Below are 12378 nucleotides of genomic sequence, written 5' to 3' on the forward strand. Positions count from 1 at the left end.
TTGACAGCTGATAGGTGATAAGACAGGAAAAAAATTAATAAAAAAATGTTTGCTAATAATGACGACGATAGCCGTCTAGTCCTGCTGCTCATCACACACAGTCACACTTGCATACACAGTCACACGCACATGTTTGACAGCAGAAGTTGAGTCACTGATGCATCATTTCCACACATGGACATAGTGCCCGCGCACACACACAAACACACTAATGCTGACTGTTTTGTATCACAAGGCTGCAGCCAGGCCATCAAGCGTGTATGCATCCTGGACACCCTGCTCCAGTTAGCTTCGTTGAACATGCAACACACATTCACACCCATGCACGCAGGCGCACAGCATCTCTCTGATACCAGTGTCTCTCATTCTCTCCCTCTCTCTTTCTTTCTACCATGAAATCTGTGTGCACATCAGCCAGATGCAGCAAGTAAATCTGGCTCCAAAGGCCAGCCCCACACAGACAAAGCTGACATACAGGCAGAGGCAGCAAGACACACAGGCACCCAGGCCAAGACACGAAGCATCAGCATCATCCTAATCCTCTGCTCTTAAAGGGATCTAAGCCATTGCACCCACTCCAAAAATATCAGTCTTAAAGGCAAAGTCCTGAGCCCTCTGTGCCATAGCACCAGACGCATAATGATTCCAGCCTTGGGGTTTTGAATATGGACAGAAATATGTGTCACTAGGCTTCGTGTATGTTTTGGTTATTGGAATTTCGTTTGAGAAACATGGATTTTTTTTCCAACACATGGCCACAAAAAGCTAAATAACAGCTTTTATTGTACTTTAAACTGTCCACTTGATGTAACCAGGAAGCTACTGTTAGCTTCTTGTGCTACTCTTGATAAGTTTTTCCACAGATATACTGGGCTGATGACACTACCCAATTCAATGTAAAGGATATGAGCTTGGACATAAGTAAGTTTTAAAGACTTTTGAAATATCAAAGTAAGTAAAGTGAGTGGTTTGCAGCAAAAAGACTTGTTGCTGTGCTTCATATTCCAAAATCTAAATATAAATCAAAATATACAGTGACACTGCCCACAGTCTATTTCAGTGAATGTTAGAAATAATGATGAAGAAAACCACAATGACACACATGCTGCTTCTTATGAACTTCTGCATACAGAAAGGTCTCCTGGAGCACTGTGACAGCCTGCTGCCATTTAAAAAGCTGCCGTAACATCTCAGCTTTCCGTAAATCAGTTGTGCTGTAGCCTGACTAAAATCAATTTCATGGCATTTAGCCCTGGCTTCTCTTGAAGAATGCTCCACAACATTCTTGTAAGTAGCCACAGATTTACACATAAACAACGGCCATGGTTCCAGTTTATCAGCCTGTATAAGGTGAGAGATCATACATGCAGGTTTACAAATTAGTTTAAGGCATCTATTGGTCATAGAGGGTTTTTTTCTCAGAAACATAAAACCCTAATATGGCTTCTTCATGACTACAATAAAAATCTTACAGTTGATGAAGTGTGTACAATATAGCAGTGTAGCTGTTTGTACACAAACTTCTACTGCGCACAGTTACTGGTGCAGCTCGAAGCTCTTTGTGATCTCATCAAATATCCAATCAATGAGCTTTTTCAATAATGTGGGTTGTAAATTAAACATTAGTACTATTTTATTAATGTGTATTTTATATTTATTCCAACATAAAAGTGCAATAAAAGAATATAAATCAGTTTAAGAAACGTGCATACATCGCCTTATATCTGGATGCATGTGTGTGCAATGTTTATTCTTACATAAACACACATATACAGCAGTAAGTATTTAATTTGCTTTTTCCTAAGTGCACCTACAATATGAACCTGTGTGTGTCCATGTCTGTGTTAGTGACTCTGAAACATTTGTCTGTGTGTCTCCTGGTTGCATCAGCCCCGTCTTTCTCTCATCTCTCCTGCTTAAGCTCTCTAACATAACTACTTAAAAAAAAAAAAAAAAAAAAGCCTGACACAACCTCCATCTCACCTTTCTCCCCACACCCACAGCATATAGTGCACATAAGTACAGATATACATGTACATACCCTCACTATGATGCATTCATTAGTTTGTACAGGGTAACAAAAATGAGAGGGGGGAGAAAAAAAAAAGTCCAACAGAGTAAGTGGGCTTTACCCAAACTCTGAAAGCTGATCTAAGCCACAAAGATAGAACAATCTCCTGACTGTTTCCAAGAGACAAAAATGAAGCAAATGAACACCTAATTCATGTGATCACTCCAGAGACTGAACACCTTCTCTCGTTCTTTTCCATTCTTCCTCCTCCAGTCTCCCGAAATGTGTGAAGTGATGCAATGTGGCAACAACAGGTTGTAACTCAGGGGGCTTCGTAAACCTGTTACTAGCCCAGCAAAGCCCAGTGTTTGGACAGTTTGCTCTCTGTGTGTGTGTGTGTGTGTGTGTGTGTGTGTGTGTGTGTGTGTGTGTGTGTGTGTGTGTGTGTGTGTGTGTGTTAAGGATCTATGAATGGCATTGTTCTGAGAGAGCTGCTTAGGCAAATGGCTTAGACAGATTAAATGCTTGTGTGTGTAAATTTTTTACAACATACTCAGAGCCACATTTTCAAATAATGACACTATACATATGCGTAGGTGTGAATCTTTTTGCATGTGCAGAAATAATGTACACCTAGTGTGTAAATGGGATGTGTGTGAGGTGCAGGTGGGTAATTAGGCTACCGGATTTGCTATATACAATAAACTATACATCATAAATACAAATTATGTGCAAAAGAGATTATGTGATTTATGCTAATCTGACTAGTACTTACACAAACACAGCTTCACTGGAGAATTTAATATGTTTTGAAGAGCAATTAGAAGGATTTTCCACTAAAATTCTTGATAGTGAGTTCATACATGAATTGGCAGTGTTTGGTCCCAAAAAATTCAAAACATACCGTTTCCAGGTAGGGGTTAACATTGACAAGCTTTTATCAGGTATTACCAGTAAAAAATCCTGTCATGATATTTACAAATGTAATGTATTATCTTTCTAGTGCACATATTTGTTAAAAAAAAAAAAAAAAAGTTTAAAGCAACAACAGTGCTTGTATCTTGATACACTACACCAACAACACATTTATTCTAATGTCAGTAAACACAATCAAAAAATATTTATGGGACATATATAACATAACATTAGGCATATACAAGAAACATACAGTGTGTGAATGTGTGTGTGAATGGGTGGATGACTGGATATGTAAAGCGCTTTGGGGTCCTTAGGGACTAGTAAAGCGCTATATAAATACAGGCCATTTACCATTTACCATACATGCATAACAAAGCATATCCATAATACCCTTAGGCCCCCTCTTAGCATTGCTATCACTAATTGATGTGCCAACTGTTCTTAAGGACCACTCAAGCTGACAGATATGGCTCTATACCATCTGCGGCACTGCAAGTATTTAAATGGGACACCGCAATGTAAATAAGCTATATATCATAAAATGGTTCAGAAAGCCAATCATACCAATACTGTTCAAATTGAACATTTAGAAAGGTTTTCAATACAGGATTTGTATTCATTATTTTTTAAATGATTATATTCTTTTAAACAATACCTGAATAATAGACTGTGCAAGGGCATAAGAATTAACTGGGCTACCACATAGACAGATAAGAGAGAAAAGAGGAAACAGAATTGTTTTGTATTAGGGCTGCTCAATTAATCGAATTTTAATCACGATTACGATCTGGGCTTTCAACGATCATTAAAAATAACTGAGCCGATTATTAGCCCCTCCCTCATTTATCCGCGACACCTTAAAGGCCGGTCCGTGAAAATATTGTCGGGCATAAACCGGTCCGTGGCGCAAAAAAGGTTGGAGACCGCTGATTAAGAGGACCCGAGGGAAGCTCGGAAAGCTAAGCAGAAGTTATTTGGAGAGGAGAGTGACTGCCCTTGGTTGAAAAGAGAGGTAAAAAAAAAAAAAAAAAAAAAAAAAAAAACTTCAGTGGTGTTGCACACTATTTTATATTATTTTTTAAAGTCATTGTTAACCCTTTAAATCCGGTCAGAGCAGCACGCTCCGTTTTGTGTAACTACTTTTAAATCCCTGTAGAATCTGAACCACGTAAGCTAGCGCAATAATTTGTTTTGCATATGAAACCGGAGGAGTTGTACTTACAACTTATGCCATCAGCTTGTCCTCGGTCACGGTTTCCTTCCACATATAGCTTTGCAAAAATTGCATAAAAAGCGCTTGCAGGAACAAAAACATAATATTCCAGAAACACGCTTTGCCGATCCGATCAGCTGTTCATAACACTTCCCACAGTGAAACAGATGTCAGCGCGAACTGTCTCATGTCCGCCATTTCCTGGCCGAAACCGGAAGTGACGTCATTTTCGCGGAAATGTAGTTTTTTACTTGTAGACCTTAAAAACCTCTACTGGTCATGTTTGACTTTTCTGAATAGTTTCTGGGATGCTTAGAACTCGAATTGCACAGCTGGAAATAGTTTATTTTGATGCACCTGCTGTTTTCTTTGCAAATTTGCATCATAGGATTGTTTTTTTTGTTTTACCTGCAGTGTATATAAAAATTGGTGTATCTCCAAAATAAAACTATGAAGACACTCAAAATAAATTTCCTGTTGTTGTAAACTATTTTTTGCAACTTTTTTGTATTTAAAGTTTTGAAGGATAAGCCTTTTAAATTTCTCCAAGTAGAAATATATGTAAAAAAACAAAACAAAAACGATTTTCAATTTTTTTGTAGTTTATTGCACTTTTTTGCAATTAATGTAGTTACTATGGACTTAATGCATACATATTATTAAAATATGGGCTATAACAGTTATTTAGCAACTTGAAATGCTCCCACAAATGGCACTACAACATGTAAAAAAATAATATAAGCTCTGGCGGACTTGGTTCTATAGTAGGTCTTAAAGGGTTAAATAAATATCGTCAAATAATCGCGATCTCAATTTCAGTGAAAATAATCGTGATTATCATTTTTGCCATAATCGAGCAGCCCTATTTTGTATAATTGATATTATTGATAAATGAAAACAGACGACAGCTTCACAGAAATATTGAGTGTCTTCTGTGCAAAAGGTGAGTAAACTAATTCTGAAACCCACTGTATTGTACAGGAGTTATTAAAAAGGTTTCTAAGACCGTATCAATAATAATCAATAAATGACAGTATCAATAATTGCCTGAAAAAGACAAGCTTGGAGAAAGAAGAACATTTTCTTTGCATGCAGTCATTTACAGTAGGTTCACGTCTATCTAAAGTCATGTGTGCACAAATGAAGTACATGCTTCTGAGGTTGTTTGTGTACATTTACATCACAAATGCAGGTATGCACTAATGTATGTATGTTTATGTTTACACATGGATAAACAGGGTACTGTACACAAGCATGTATCTGCACCAATACATCAATGAGAGCACACAATTGCCCATATGTTTCTGTATAGCCAGGGGGGTTTAGCAGCTTACTGGCCCTCCTCCCAGCTTTAGACAGGAACAGGAATTAGACAGACTGTGGGAATTCTTACTGGGATTCAAATCACCAGCTCTAATCAGAAACGGGGAAAAAAAAAAAGAAGCAGAAAATCCACCAAACTGTACACTGAGGCTAGTCCTATGGTGGGTATGTGTGTGAGAGTGCAAGAATAAGAATTACGTAATAATCCAGTTCTCTCAACTCCTATCATGACATTATAGAAAGCGGGCTTAGAGCCTTAGTAGTGTGTATTAGTGTAGTAGTGTGCGCAGATAGAGCCTCACATCTCACTGGAGTAGGAGAAAGTCCTTGGAGGATACGGCATTTGTGTGTGTGACATGTGCATGTATGTGTGTGTGTTATGCCTCTGCATGGCATAAAATGGGTCAACCTTGTTATTGTATGAATAATATAAAAGCCTACTTAAATGCACAATCCAAGGTTGTATAGTGATGAGAACAAGCCAAATTAAAGCTACAGATGTGATAACACTCTTTCTTATTGTGGAAAGTCTGTGAAGTGTATGTTCTGAATCAACACAAATGGCCATTTATTAAGGATAGACTACATATATTTGGCACAACCTCAATAGTATAATAGCTTAATTTGAATGGTAATTCTCCAGACTGCTGCCTGGCCACTGAGTTCAGGCAGATGTAGTGAACTGATGACTCTAAAGCACTCACAGGCAGTGGTGGAGTCCCCACTGAAGCACAAGCCTGAGGGTCATTTTGACCTGTCCTGAGGTTGAGCAATGATATTAAAATCAGGAACAAGTAGATAAAACTCCAAATGCAAGCATCAAGCAAACTGCCACCATCAACTATTAAGAGCATTATCTTTCTGCAATTTTGTAGACTCCACAAAGATGCACACATGCAACCTGCACCCTTCTCTCATCAAAGGAAGCAAAGTCTACCTGCTTCTATATGCATAATATTAGACAAATCACCCACCATTACATAATAAAGGATTGGTGGAGAGAGCAATAATAAAAAGGATAGATAATGTATTTGAAGAAATAGGTGTCAGGACTGTCAAAAACAGGTATATCAGTATTTTGCACATGTCTCAACTCTGTATATTTTTATATATTTTATTTATTGTTTACTCTATTTAATTTGTAAAATATGTGTACACACACACACACACACACACACACACACACACACACACACACACGTAGAAAAATATTTAGTATACACATCCAGAAATGCATATACTATTATATATTGTACATATATTTATTAGTTTCAGATGTAGCCATTCTTGTATTTTGCTTGTTTACATTATTGTATTTTGCACAACTCTGTTGCTTGTGAAGCTCGCACACAAAAATTTCACTCACGTGTACTGTACCAATGTACCTGCACATGTGATGTGACAATAAAAGTGACAATAAAAGTGATTTGATTTGATTTGATTTGATTATTGGAGCTTTCAGTTTAAGCTCAAGGGTTATTTTTTTGTTTGTTTTTAAGGACAGATTTTGCAGTTTGTAGCTCTTATCTGTGTACTACAAATAACCCATCAAATTAAATTTATTATGGGCATGATATTCAGTCAAACAGAATCTAATATTCTGACACATGGGGTTATCATGCAAGATTAGCAGTCTGTTGGTTTGGTGAACAGAGTGGCCTGGAATGGAGTGAAATTCGAGGCCTAAATTATTGTTGCAGTCTGTCTCTGTTCACAGTTAATTCATCTTCTTTCAAATGGTAGCCACACTCACGAGGATGTATGCAGGAAGCATGAAGAGTTAGGCATATTATATAAAATAAACACAAGAAACCCTTTCATTTCTTTGACAGATAGATTTCCATTCTCATATGAAGCCATGACACAAAGCTGCTAAGGGCATTAACATTTAATCAGGTGGCAGAATCACTTCAGGCTATGTGAGCCCCTGTTTTCCTATGAAGAAAGTGAAGACATGAAACATTTGCAGCTAAAGTCAAAAGTTCACTCAGTTTCATCCTCGACACCTTGACAGTTACATTTTTAAGCAGTATTTGTGACCTGTCTTATGGACCTGATTGTGAAGCAGCTCTCTAAAGTGTGAACTTAACAGATTCTTTGCCCTTGAGCTCACAAGACTGACAGTGAGGGGAAGTCGAGACATTTCAAATAAGTCTTTATCCTTGCCTAGAGAGGCGTTCTGTAACCAAAATCATTCCTCTCTACCACACCCAATCCCCACAAGCTTTTTTCCTCCCCAATCAGGGTGTGACTCAGCAGCAAGTTTTGCCTACGGAACAGAATGTACACTCACTCACACACGCGCGCTTTCCTTTTCACCGATTCCAATGATGGCTGTGGGCTCTCTGTGTAAAGATGACAAGTTGGCAGAAGGATTTACATTTTTGCCTAATTCATAAAAGACTGCAAACCACAGACAAACCTCAAGTTCTTCAATCGCTACAGCTTAGTGGTGCCCGAGCAAAATTACTTTCTATGGAAAACTGAAAACAACTGTGGTATAACAAAGTAAACCAAACAAAAACGTTCCTTTTAATGCAACCCTTGTCCACCAAATTCAACTGCAGTACTTAATCAGAGTCACTTCAAAAACACAATCACCATGACTATAGAAAAAAAGAACAGTGATGTAGCTGTGACATAACATGAACTTTCATTTTAATTTAAACTGCTGTTAACTTCAAAACTGGTCCAGGCAAGAAAGTTTTTTTCATGTCACAACCTGAGGAAAAATTCTTGCAAATCAGTGTGAAAGAGAGGTGATTGGCTGTTAAGTACATCAGAGAGCCAGCAGGGCAGAAGCTTTCAATATTGACCCAGTTTGCACTTGGCTGATCCCTGTGTCATCTGTCTTAACTGTAACATGAAGGGGATTTCTGACACACAAATGAATTCATTGTATTAAAAATAAAATAAAACAAAAAATAAAAAACTGCTCATAGACAGATTGTCATAATATGCAAAAACAATACATCAAACAGCCTCAGAGAGTCAAATACATAACCTACCTGTAGAAATGTGTTGAGGGGTATGTAGGACTAGCCTGTCTTCCCTCTCTCTTCTCGGTTTAAATCCAGTGTTGCATTTTTTCAGATGCCCTCATGACTGGTGGAATACTGCTCCTGGGGTTTAAAAAAAAAAAAAAAAAAAAAGAGGCAAAAACAAACAAATAAAATTTTGGGTGGGATATTTTAGACACTATGATTATCAATTTGATCTCGTATCATTAGCTTCACTCTGAAAGTGCCTACTTTGTCAACCATTTAGTATTTTTTCCCCATTTCACAACATTTTACAGTCTCAACAAGCATCTGAACTACATTTTATATCATCTTCCTTACTCTAGAGTACCAAAGGGTTGTTCATTGGCTCATAAAACAAGAAAGGAGGAAAGTAATATTTACCAGTAAGAACCATAAGGAATTCTTTACAGCCATAGGTGTAGTGCTCACAGAGTGTACGGTAACAAAGGTCACTAAATCATCACTGAGCGTAAATAATCAAAAGTGTCATGTAAAAATTTAATTTCGATTGATTGATTCATCAGGTCAACAGCATATATATGAGATACACTAAATTATAACTGTAACCATGCCATAGGTGGACTCTGGAACTGAAACAAATAGCATGACACATCTGATAACAGCAGATGGTGAAATGACTCAACAGCCAATGAAAATCTTTGTAGTGATAGATACTTATTATGTTCTCAGTTTCGGGAAAGATGGCAATGTAATTTCCATAACAAAAACAGAAAATTTAGCGGAAATGTAATCTGTGTACATTTTCTCAAAAAGGCGGGCTTGAGATGTTTTTTGCCTTAAAATGCTCATTGGTATAACTTTATTCAGTGCAGCAGTAAAAATACAGGCACCATCTTCATGGATCCACAGTCTACCTTTATGCAGAACGACAGATACAAAAACCATGTTCGTGTTGAGTGATTTTCTACACCCACTTGGCCATTTTCACAGGGAGCTCGAGGTCTATGCCAGACTACAGTCAGCTGACAACATCTCAGGCTAGATATCCGAGCATTTTATATGAAGAAGTGCTTCCTATTTTGCAGACAAATGCATCTTCTTTCAAATACATGAGTTCAAGGACACTACATACAGTGCTTATGGACACAAGCTTTTGCAAGCACACCCACAAGCAAGCATAATATTTTGTTTTCATCCACGTACACACACAGTATTACACATATAGTCGATTCACACATACACATCAAATCTGAGAGAGTTGTTCTGACAGCAGAGCGCTGTCAGCTACTGGGCTTTATTTCGTTCTGACAAGCAGGTGGAACAGCATCAACTACCAGTGAATCCAACCTCACCCACAACTACATAATCGTTTTGAGACGGGCACACAATAAAAATCAATTGTTGTCTCGGACAATCAAGATTTACAGTAGATCTGTTATTTAGGACACAAATGACACTGTGACCTTTTTGTTTGAGCAACCGAATTCCTGTGTCTAATCAAACTGGAATGAGTCCTTTCCTCATCTCCTCTGCCTCCCACATTACAGCCATTTTTACCCTTCTCTCTCTCTCTCTCTCTCTCTCTGTCTTATTGGTTAACCCCCACTACTTCCTCCTTTCTCTTTTTGATGGTGCCGAGTGGCAGATTGGACGCTCAAAGGAACCACATTCAATAATAAAACAGGGAGAGGGGATTCAGAGATGAGAGAAGAGAGATAAAAATGTATTGTGCCCCTTCTGAGTGTTCCTGAATGATTTATAACACAACTGACGCTTGCATGAGCCTCTGGGAAAGTTGTGGCTGCACTTCTCCTCCTCCTCGCTTACTCCACCCTGCCTGGCATTTATGACCAAGCAACAATGAAAAGAAAAATATGTACAGTCTATGTAGTGGGAATAAGTATAACAGTACAGGTTTATTTGCATCTTTTATTTGAGTCTTCGAGTTCTTGACGAGGTCAGTTTTATTTGATGGACTGATAAGAACATAAAGGCAGCATTGTGAGTGTTTTAAAGAGGTTTCGATTGTCTTCACTTTGAAATAAAATAATACATTTTATACTGATGTACTGTACTGTGTGAGCTATATAAGGGCTTTTAAAATACACTACTTTGAAATGAGTCAAAATCTTGTTCAGTTAATTATGTGACATGGCTGTACAAATTGTAATAATTTCATTGAAACAATCTTTTATCAAATTGGATTGCTGATTAATTATCTGTTAACTGAGCAATTAGTTAATGGATTAAGGGTTAGAGGTATAAACACAGAAAATGCATGCAGACTGTAAAGATACTTCATTTGAATAAAAAAAAAAACATGAATATTTTATGTACAGTACAAAAATGAAGAATAAATCAGCAGAATGAGTTACAATAGATAAACCCTGTTGTCACAAGCGAACATAATCGAGTCTTAAGGCAATTTTGTAAATACTGGTCCTTTACACATTTTATGTGAATGAAACAGAAAAGAGGTCATATTAAATTTAAAAAAATGAAAGTTAAACTGGAATGTCTCCTGGCCTGGTGGCTGAGAAGCATACTGCTGCAATGCTAACCAAATGTTTCAGAGCATTCAGTGGATGTGCATACATGTGAGTCGTGGTGTTGGAGGAAAAGAGAAGGTTATAAAGGTTAGCGGGCCAGCTGCAGCATGACATGATGAAATGTGCTTTAACAAAGAAAAAAAAACAAAAAAAAACAAAAAAAACAAAAGAAAAACCAACAGAAAAATGGCTGAGACTAAGGCACAGAGCATGTGGTAATCACTTAAACAGTAAAGTTAAAAAAAAAAAAAAAAAAGGGTTAGGGATATTGTGGGTTTGTAGAAGATAAGTTAAAGAGTGTGACAGCCCATGTGAAAAGTTTCTGATTTTAAGGCTCTTAACTAGTCCATGCTCACCTGTACAAACATAAATGAGTGAAATACTAATCAAATTACTTCTTATTCCAAGTTCAGAAGAATTAAGGTAACGTATGCTCTGGAAAACATGCATAACAGCATCTCTGACATTCTATGTTAACATTCTTTCATAAACTTCATTAGTGTATTGCCTAGAAATCAAAATCCTGAAATCCATCTCTTACTTTCTGTTCCTCCTGTTATGACACACTGTGATATGAATCAGAAATCTTGAGTCACATGTTGTCAATTTCCAAGACACAACTTGGCCAACAAAAACTGCTTCAACCGCCTAACATTGCATTTCTTATTTTTGGTTGAAAAAAATAAAAAATAAAACAAAAAAAGAAAAACTGCTTTCAAGGGGATTGGCCAAACAATTCATCAAGTGAGATGTCAGGGTGTCAAACATGGACTTTGTCCAACTTTAATCCCCTTTTAGTTTCAGTTTTTAGATGTAAAAACAAAATGTCACAAAACTGATTGTAGACGTTATAAACAATGACATCACTTCCTTCATGAAAACCTGGGGAATTTTGTGCAATCTAAGAACTGAAAGCACGAGAAATGGTGTCAGTAGCCAACTTTTGAATTATGTGCATAATTGGAGCACTAAAAACCAGTTAGGCTAGTTTGATAGTTCATCCTTCTTTTTTGAGTGTTGATTTTCCTAAATTTAAATGAATGACACTAATACTCAGAGTTTACAAATGTAATCAATGACTCCCAGTGTGGCTGAGGATGACTGAGGTGGGTTTTTGATGAGTCATTTTGGAGTTGTGCTTAAAATCATGTCCCATAGTGACACACCGCTTTATTTAAAGCCGAGGCAACCAAAATGCGAGGCTATTTCAACAACACGAAAAATTCTTCCCGGATGAAAATAAACTAATCCAGCGAGATAGAAAGAAACTAAACATTATGTTCTGATTATTCTGCCAGGGTGGCATGGTGTGGATTTTTATAGCAGTGACTCATTTTCACACAGTGAAGAATACACACATACACATACATAGTTTATGCT

The 12378-nt window shown here is 37.3% G+C and overlaps 1 protein-coding gene across 5 annotated transcripts in view; it reads right to left on the reverse strand.

Annotated features, from left to right (window-relative positions):
* The window catches only part of taok3a (TAO kinase 3a), a 61938-nt gene that overhangs the window by 30746 nt on the left and 18814 nt on the right, over window positions 1-12378 (reverse strand). For 2 of the 5 annotated variants that reach the window (XM_080894230.1, XM_080894231.1), the window contains exon 2: window positions 8474-8587. The exons of 1 other annotated variant lie outside the window; for it this stretch is intronic. The gene's annotated coding sequence lies outside the window, so the exon portion shown is untranslated. Of the gene's footprint in view, window positions 1-4151; window positions 4299-7758; window positions 7811-8473; window positions 8588-12378 lie in introns of those variants that run through there. 2 more of the 5 variants (XM_080894232.1, XM_080894234.1) reach the window with 2 other exon arrangements.

This window comes from Rhamphochromis sp. 'chilingali', assembly GCF_963969265.1.
Source record: "Rhamphochromis sp. 'chilingali' genome assembly, chromosome: 10".
Taxonomy (NCBI): domain Eukaryota; kingdom Metazoa; phylum Chordata; class Actinopteri; order Cichliformes; family Cichlidae; genus Rhamphochromis; species Rhamphochromis sp. 'chilingali'.